The sequence below is a fragment of the Canis lupus genome, chromosome 5, assembly GCF_003254725.2.
Source record: "Canis lupus dingo isolate Sandy chromosome 5, ASM325472v2, whole genome shotgun sequence".
Taxonomy (NCBI): domain Eukaryota; kingdom Metazoa; phylum Chordata; class Mammalia; order Carnivora; family Canidae; genus Canis; species Canis lupus.
The window spans coordinates 86067184-86076263 of record NC_064247.1 but is presented as its reverse complement, the minus strand read 5'-3'; positions in this window follow the sequence as shown (position 1 = coordinate 86076263).

Genomic DNA, 9080 nt, shown 5'->3' with positions numbered 1-9080 from the left:
GGGGGGGGGGGGCAGAGGGAGAGGGAGAAGTAGACTCCCTGCTGAGCTGGGTGCCTCGTGTGGGACTTGATCCCAGGACCTGAAGATCATGACACGAGCTGAAGGCAGATGCTTAACCATCTGAGCCACCCAGGTGCCAGGCATTGACAATTTTAAATATCTGGCACCACTTTTCTTAATGTCTCACAATCTGGATTTGCTTATTTTTTTTTCCTCATGATCATTCAAGGTTAAACACTACCTAAGTGGTCTTATGGAATCATATCAGAAAAAAAAAATCCTTCCAATTTTTGAAGATTCAGTTCTATCTTTGCATTGGAAACCATTTTCTTTTGTTCACTCTACAAGTGACACTTGAAAGTGAACTATGAAATCCTAGAGCATGTGTTTTGTTTCACACAAAAGGATTTGAATATGTACTCTACCAAGACAATAAATCCAGAAATCTATGATTGTACCTTGGTCACTTCTGCAGTTTTTCAAGTGACTTTTGAAATGTTGATGGGTTTCAACTGAGTGAATTAAAATATAAAAAACCCCAATATAAGTTTTTGGATGTTATAACTCCTCTCCCAAAAATATTAATTAGCATGGTGAAACTATTTTTCTTCTTCTTGCAGAATAATCTATAAGAAAAAATAAGTTTCAGCATAGTTGAGGTCATCTAACTACAGAAAACTAAATAAAATGTTTATCCATACACACATGTAACCAGATACATATGTGCACATAAATATACATCGATGTATACATTTTTATGAGTTTTTAATGCCTCCTGCAAGGAGGTAGATTTTATTTTAATTATGAAACACAATCTGCTATTTCAGTAATTGAGTATTAAAATTTCCGACATTTTCCTCTTTAGAAATACAGCCCATTCACAACCAGTCATTTGTTAAATTTGGAAACTATTCATTTTCTTGCTAAGTTTTTCTCCTTCAGGATGTACATACAATGCAAGTTACTGCACCGGATTTTTTTTTAATGCATCATATAGAGAAATGAACTTGAAATCCATGTGGTGAAGAAAATAAATTTACCCTCTCTCCGAGTTTTTGCAGTGGCGGGGTATCTTATTGATCTCCCACTCTTTGCTCACCTGCAAGGCCATTATGTGCTAACCAAACATTACATGAATTGACAGTCTTTTCTTTCTTTTCTCCCCCCTATATCTACAATAGCGCCACAAAACCTGCCACTCAAAATGTCTCTACAAGGGGTTATCTATTTCAAGTTGTAAAGGAGATTGTATTGGGGGGGAGGGGAGGAATTTATCTTAAGCGAAGTACTACTTTCTATTATAATATCGCCCTGTCAAGCATTTTACATTTTATCCTGTGGTTACTTGAGCTTTGACAGGAATATCATACTTCAGTTCTCTCTAAAACCCTAATCACTCTAATCTTTCAAAGGCTAATTTGGCTAAATAGATTTTCATGGTTGTTGTTAGTCTTATACTATAAGCCATTTTGCTGCCATATTTTTCAGTCCAGCCCAGGAGAACACCACACCTACCAGCCCCCACACACTGACTACCCGTAACCCACCTCTAAACTCTTCACCAGTTTTCAATGTCCACCTTTAATTGTTTGAACCTGCTTCTGTCTCAGCTAGCTTTCATCTGATCTCTGGCTTTTGCCCCCAGATGCCATTTACAGGATGAGCTCCTGACTTTTTTACTTAATATCTGCTTATGGTTCACCCCATGTTCTCACTGTTGCTTCCTCATCGAACACCCACACGTTGGCTCTTCTCTCTGGTTATCACCTACTCCCACACTAGGGAATCCATTGGCTCTTTTCGACGTTTTGTTTGCTTGATTTTGGTTTGGGTTTTGAAGCTTTGCTGCCATATCTGCAGGAGGTGGAAGAAATCCAGAGAGATGTGATTTTTTCTTCCTTATCTGCTTTGGAATAGTTCAGAATCACAACTTGTGTTTGTATAACCATTTAGGAATTTCCCTATAGAACGTATTGCACTCCTACAATGTTTTTCAGGTACTGTGCAATATTTTCAGGATATGGGAATACCAATGCTTAGCTCTTCAGAAACTAATAATGCATTATTCTTCACTTGCTTTAGAAACGATCTTCTGAGGCACGTAAGGCTTGGACTTTCACTGTGATAAAAACTGATTTTTAAAAAAGTTAAAAAATGGTGTCAAAGTCACAGGTCCAACAAGTGTCCGTGTGTGTGGGGTCTAGCGGTCAGGTACTAGAGCCCACCACAAAGTCATATCTCTAAGCCATGCTAGGTCAAGGGAGATGTTATCATCGCATTGTAATTCCCGAGCATGAATTGACTAGTTATGTCATATTTGGGCTCATCTTTTCTGGTTCCTAGAATCTGTGAATGTCAAAATGCACAATTAGTTATATGCCTATGCTAGCAATTTGGGGAGAATGATTAAATTTGTTCTCAATGCTGTACACTTTTGTATATAGCTATAATGTTGCTGAAAGAAAACCACAGAGGCAGCTAATTGGAAAACATTTGCATTCTTTTCAAGAAGGCTCACTTTTTTTTGAAAAAGTAAATCACAAGTCTGTTTGCAAATATCTTGAAATTTGCAGGTAAATCATGAGTTTACCAGGAAAATTCTGTAATCACATTCTAGAGTCCCAGCGTTAGGGAAATATTTATTATGTAATTACCCACATGTGCCTATGAATGATAGACATATCAGACATATTCTTTATAGGAAGCAATATCTTGCTTTGGTCATTTACATATTAGATCATGCACTCCTTTTTTCAAAGCATATATTTATTAAGTGCTTACTTTGTACTAGGCTCTCATTTTACTGAAAACGTATGATATTAACATAGATTTTTGCATATAGTATTGTTACTCAAGGATTCTCTCCTTCACATAGTCTTCCAAATTTGAGAAGGAACTCTAAGTTTTTTTTTTTTTTTTTTTTTTTGTCATTGTTATTAAACTGAACAACTTACTTTGTCCCTTCCATCCTCTCCCATAGCCACAGACAGGAAGTTGAGAGCTTGAAACTTAGAAAACTGAGAAATGGAAGCTGAAGCAGTTTGAATTTGTTACTCTAATCTATTGGGGAATTGCTAATATTTTCAACTGTTACCTTATTCTTTTCAAATCTCCAGAGATTTATCTACTGAGCAGTATGCCTGTTCAGGGGAGGGTATGTTTTATTCTGTACTTGATGGTGACTGTGGGCAAGATGAAACTCTGCCAAAAGGAAACAAAACATAAGAACAAAGCAATTGTGCTAGGCTGAAAAAATGAGTCCTCCAAAAGAATCCCTTGCACCTCGGAATGTTATCCTTATAGGACAAAAGAAGGTGTTTTTAGATGTGATTAAGTTAAGGAATTTGAGATTATATTATCCTGGGTTATCAGGGTGAGCTCTAACTGCAACAGAAGAGTCCTTATAAGAAAGAGACAGAGGGACATTGACTATACACACAAAGGATGAGCAGACACAGTAGAGTGAATTGAAAATCCCAACCTCGAATATTGGGATGGTTCAACCACAAGCCCAGGAATGCTGGCAGCCACCAAATCTGGAAGAGGCAAGGAAGAGACTGCCCTCTGGAGCCTCCTTTGGGGGTGTCCCTGCCCACACCTTGACTTTGGCCCAGTGATACTACTTTCAAACTTCTGTCCTCCAGAACCATAAAAGAGTAAATGTGGGCTGCTGAAACCACAAGTTCAGAGTAATTTGCTCAGGAAACTAACACGATAATACAACCTAATCTATGGTAGATATATATATATTTAATAAGAACACTGACCAAATATATTGAGTTTCCTGAGTTCATTGTGAGGCTATGGTAGTTGACAAATTTTCTGAATAGTGTTTTCTTTAACCCTAAAATGATAGCAAAGTAGTGTCTTTTCTCTCTTCTAGCCATGATGGAGTAACTAGATTTGCCTTCCTTCCTTAAAAGCTAGAAAACTGGGGGGGTGCCTGGGTGGCTCAGTGGTTGAGCATCTGCCTTCAGCCCAGGGCATGATCCTGGAGACCCAGGATCGAGTCCCAGATCGGGCTCCTTGCGTGGAGCCTGCTTCTCCCTCCGCCTGTGTCTCTGCCTCTCTCTCTCTCTCTCTCTGTATCTCTCATGAATAAATAAATAAAATCTTTAAAATTTTTTAAAGTTTTTAAAAAGTTATAAAACTCAAAAAAATATATGTTTTGAAATATAATGAGTTACTGAAAAATTTTAAGGAATAGCAAGACCAAGAGTTCTTGGTGGTAGCCATAGAGGAGGAACTGTGGACAAGAGCCTTTATGGTGTTTTCTTCAGAAAGAAACAGGTGGAATGGGATAAGCAGGCTTAGAATTTGCAGGTTTGGATGATTTTTGTGGGCTCTGGGACCTAAGAGTTGTTCCTAGTTGTCTAGTAAGTGAATCTGGGTAATTAGGACAGGTGGATACTGGCCTAGAAAGTAAGAGACAATAGTAGGAGGGGGTTGGAATGTGACTTCTGCATTGGTTGGATTCTACTTGAAAAATGAACCTCTGGAAGGAGGACTCCTCTCAGGAGAGGCAGGAGGTAGCAAGGTAGTTAGGAGGTCAAGGCAAGGTAAACAAGGCATACTATTAAGTTGTCCACAACAAGGCATGTCCAATATGTGTGTGTAAGTCCAATGTTAAAGCATCGAATTACAGAAGTGAGAAAACTGGTTAATGCAATATGTGAAACAAATATTTTTAGGCATTATACATCGAGGAGCATAAATAATGACACTTAGGGAAGGGAAACAAAGAGGCAAGCCCTACAGTTGTCCCAGCTTAATGCTGGGAGAGAATTTATAGGCCAAAGCATAGGTATAGTGTAAACTCATACAAAGTCTAGAAAGTTTCATTGAGTTGAGACACAGAAGTGAGTCCTGTGGCAAGGCAAGGCCTAGGATAGGAAACCACTGGCCAGAAGCTATGAGAAAGGAGGATTTGGCTGCATACTAATCTCTGCATGCTTGTGAGTTAACAATGGAGTCTGCTCTGTTGAGTTTTTATTCTGCATACCAAATGGTACAATATTTTCTAAAGGGAAACTATGATAAATTGAAGAGGTATGATGTGAACTCTAGAGAAACAGTTAAAAACAAAACAAAATAGTTATGGCTAAAAAGTGAATAGCAGAGATAAAAATGGAATAAAAATATTCTATTAATCCACAAAAAGGAAGGACTAGAGTCACCTGGATATTTTTTTCCTTCTTTTGGAACCAAAGAAGAGAAGAGACACATAAAGAAGATGCATGAAAGAAGAGAGAATAAATGGGGGGGGAGAGCAAAATGACAGATTTAAAATCAACTGGTGAGGGATCCCTGGGTGGCGCAGCGGTTTGGCGCCTGCCTTTGGCCCAGGGCGCGATCCTGGAGACTCGGGATCGAATCCCATGTCGGGCTCCCTACATGGAACCTGCTTCTCCCTCTGCCTGTGTCTCTGTCTGTCTCTCTCTCTGTGACTATCATGAATAAATAAATAAAATCTTAAAAAAATAAAAAATAAAAAAATTAAAAAAAAATAAAATCAACTGGTGAGAATATGAAATGTAAATGGTCACATGAAAACAGAGAAGATCAGATTTGATAAAGAAGCAAGACCAAATAACATGATGTCTGCAAAAACATCTACTTTAAACCACTTTTAACACAAATAGGTTAAAATGAAAGGATGAACAAGCTGTACCACAAAAATATGAATACAAGAGAAAGCTGGAGTGTCTACATTAATAACAGTAGATTTCAGAACAAGAAACATTATCAAGAATAAAGAATGATATTTCATAATGATAAAATAAAAAGTGCATTCATCAAGAGAACAGGACAAACCTAAATATGCATGTAGCTAGTGATAAAGCATCAAGGAACAGGAAGCAGAACATGACAGACCTGAAAAGAGGGATGATAAATCCGTGACTTTAAGTGGAAATCGCAGTGCTCTTCTGGCAGCAGTTGGTAAAATAAATAAACAGAAAATCAGGATCTCAAAGACCTAATCAACTGCATCAGTCCAATTGACCTAAGTGACATTTTAAAAACATAGCACCTCAAAAAGCTAAATGTCCATTCTTTTCAATTGTACATAGAACATTCACCAAGATGCACCATAGTTTGAACCATAATACAAGATAATTAAAAAGAGAAGACACAAGTGACCAGTATCAGGGATAAAAGCACACAAACAACCACAGATGCTACAGACATTCAAAGGCCACCGCAGAGATGCTATGAATAAATGGCTGCTAGCGCATTCAGTGACTTAGACGAAATGGAAAATTCTTAAGAGACACAAACTGCCAAACCTAAATCAAGAAGAAATCATAGAAATAGCCCTATATCTGTTAAGCATACTAAATCGCTACCCACAACTTTCCCAGAGATTAAACTTGTGGCAAATTCTACTACATATGTAAGGAATACTGGTACCAACTGCACACTGACTCTTTGAGTCTAGAAGAAGATGCATTGCTCAACCGTTTTTATGATATGGTCACTCTGATACCAAGATTAGGCAAAATAATTTTAAGATAGTTTGAGATCAATATCCCTTGCTAATACAAAAGAAAACACATTTTTTAAAAGATTTTATTGATTTGAGAGAGAGAGGGAGTGAACATGAGCAGGGGGAGGGGCAGAAGGAGATGGAGAAGCAGACTGTCTGCTGAGCAAGAGCCTGATGCGGGATCCATCCTCGGACCCTGAGATCATGGCAGACACTTAACTGACTGAGCCACCCAGGCACCCCAAAGAAGAATTTTAAAACAAAATTTAAGCAAACCAAATCCAGCAGTATAGCAAAAAGATAAATCATGAACAATTTAGTTGCTCCAAAGAAGAACAAATTAATATTCAAAATCAATGTAATTTGCCATATTCACATGCTAAAGAATGTGATTATCTCAATTAATGCAAAAAAAAAAAAAAAGCTAACATAACTCACCAAAGGGATAAAAAATAAGATTCTTTAACTTGATTAAAGGTAATCCTGAAAAATCAACCATTAACATCATTTTAATGGTGGGAGATTTTATCCAATCCTCCTATAATCAAGAAATACAGTGGGTACCTCTTTTTATCTCTTTTTATCTTCTACTCAACATTGTGCTAAACACCCTAGCAAGCATAGGAAAAAAAAAATAAAGAGAATATTTGATATCAAGCACAAAAGCTGTCTTTACGCACAAATGACATGTTTTATGTAGAAAATATTTATGTAGAAAATGCAAGGGAATCCAAAATTTGTACTAGAATTTACGAGTGAGTTCAGTAAAGCTACAAAAATAAAGATTAAAAAGAATACAAAAAGTTGGGTAGCTACCCAAAGACATTTCAAAACCCTATGAATACTTGTATTCATAACAGCTTTCTTCGTAATAGCTAAAGCGTGAGTACCACTCAAAATATCATCAGCTGGAGAGTGGGTAAAAACACGGTGGTACATCCATGTAAAAGAACATTGCTCAGCAATAAAACAAAGAAACTCCTGAGATGTGCAACCACATAGATGAATCTTAGTATTTTTACTAAGTGGACAAAACCAGACTCAAATATCAAATTCTGCATGATTCCATTTATATGAAATTCTAAACAGGTGAAACTATAGTGATATAAAGGAGATCACTCCTTGTCACGGCCCAGGTTATTGGAGACATGATGAGACACCTTGCAAATGGGACAGGATGAGACAGTTGGGGGTGATGGAAATTATGTCTATATCATGGTTGCTGTAGTGGTTACACCACTGTCTACATTTGTCAAAACCCATCCAATTGTACACTTAAAATTAGTAAATATATGTAATATTCTTTATATTTAATATATAAAATATATGTGCATACATATTTATATATTTCTTCATTATAAAGCAAGTTAGAATAAAATCATGTCTGCTTTAACTAACTCAATGAGATATTTTGGGAGAAAAAGAGATCACATATGTGAGATATAAAGTAACCTTATAACCTGGGCTTTCACCATTAGGCAAAGGCATCGCTGAGATCCAGAGAGACCCTGCTCCCTCATGCCTGTTGCAAAGCGCTTTCCCCCAACTCATGTGAAAAGCAATATGATTCAGGCAAGTGTTCTCCACTGTGCTAGATTATTTTCAGGCTAGAAAAATCAATGTTCAATGCAGGAAACACAAATGCTTCAGACATATGTTGATTTGAGGTTACTTACCCAAATATTAATCTTCATTTTTATTAAAGGTTTGATGTTTGGCATTGGCATTGCCAATAAATGTAATGGATTAAATTATGTGAAAGAAATCACAAAATATTGATTGTCATTCCAAGGCTGAGTTAGAAATTGCTTATATTAAGATCCAAAAAATTGTGCCAAAGTCACGGACTTTTTAAAAGAGTTGCATGAGCATAGGGGAAGTATTCCTATTAAATTTGCAAACAACTGACCTAAGGGAATTAGAACACCATAGTCAAAACTTGTATTTCCAGTGCATTGCATAAGCTTTAACCAGGATTCCCCCTCAATGTAAATATAATAAAGCAAAATAAAAAAAGGTGTCAGAAAATATATTAGGACTTCACTAACAGAGAACCTCTTGAAACTTCAAGCATCTGTGACTTATTCCAGATCCCTTATCTCCTGAATTAAATCTTATTAGAAATTCCAGAAGATAAGCCAATTAACTTCCTAGGGATGGAGAATTTAAAAAAAAAAAAAAAAGAGCAAAGATGGCAACATTTCTCATTTGTTACTGATGAATAAAATCTACATTCTGGGCAGCATCTCTGAATAAGCGCCGTTTTATCAAAAGCGATCCTAGGAGGGTATATTGGAAAATGATTTCTCCTCATTTGCAGTGGTTTCAAAGGTGACTCCATCATCATTGTCTGAGAGACAGTTGCCCCTCAGTAACAAATGATTACAGCTAACCGAATCCCAGAGGTTGGCTGCTAATGTAGAACAAAGGGGTAAGAATGAGACCAGTGACTCAAGATCTATTTTTCATCACTGCATAATGTTTTGCTTCACTGATCTATCAGAAAACAACAGCTGCTGGGCTAGAGGCAGAGTGCACCCCAGGAGTGACACACACCCCTGTTAGTGGCTGCGAACCCAGGCTTGCCGCAGGC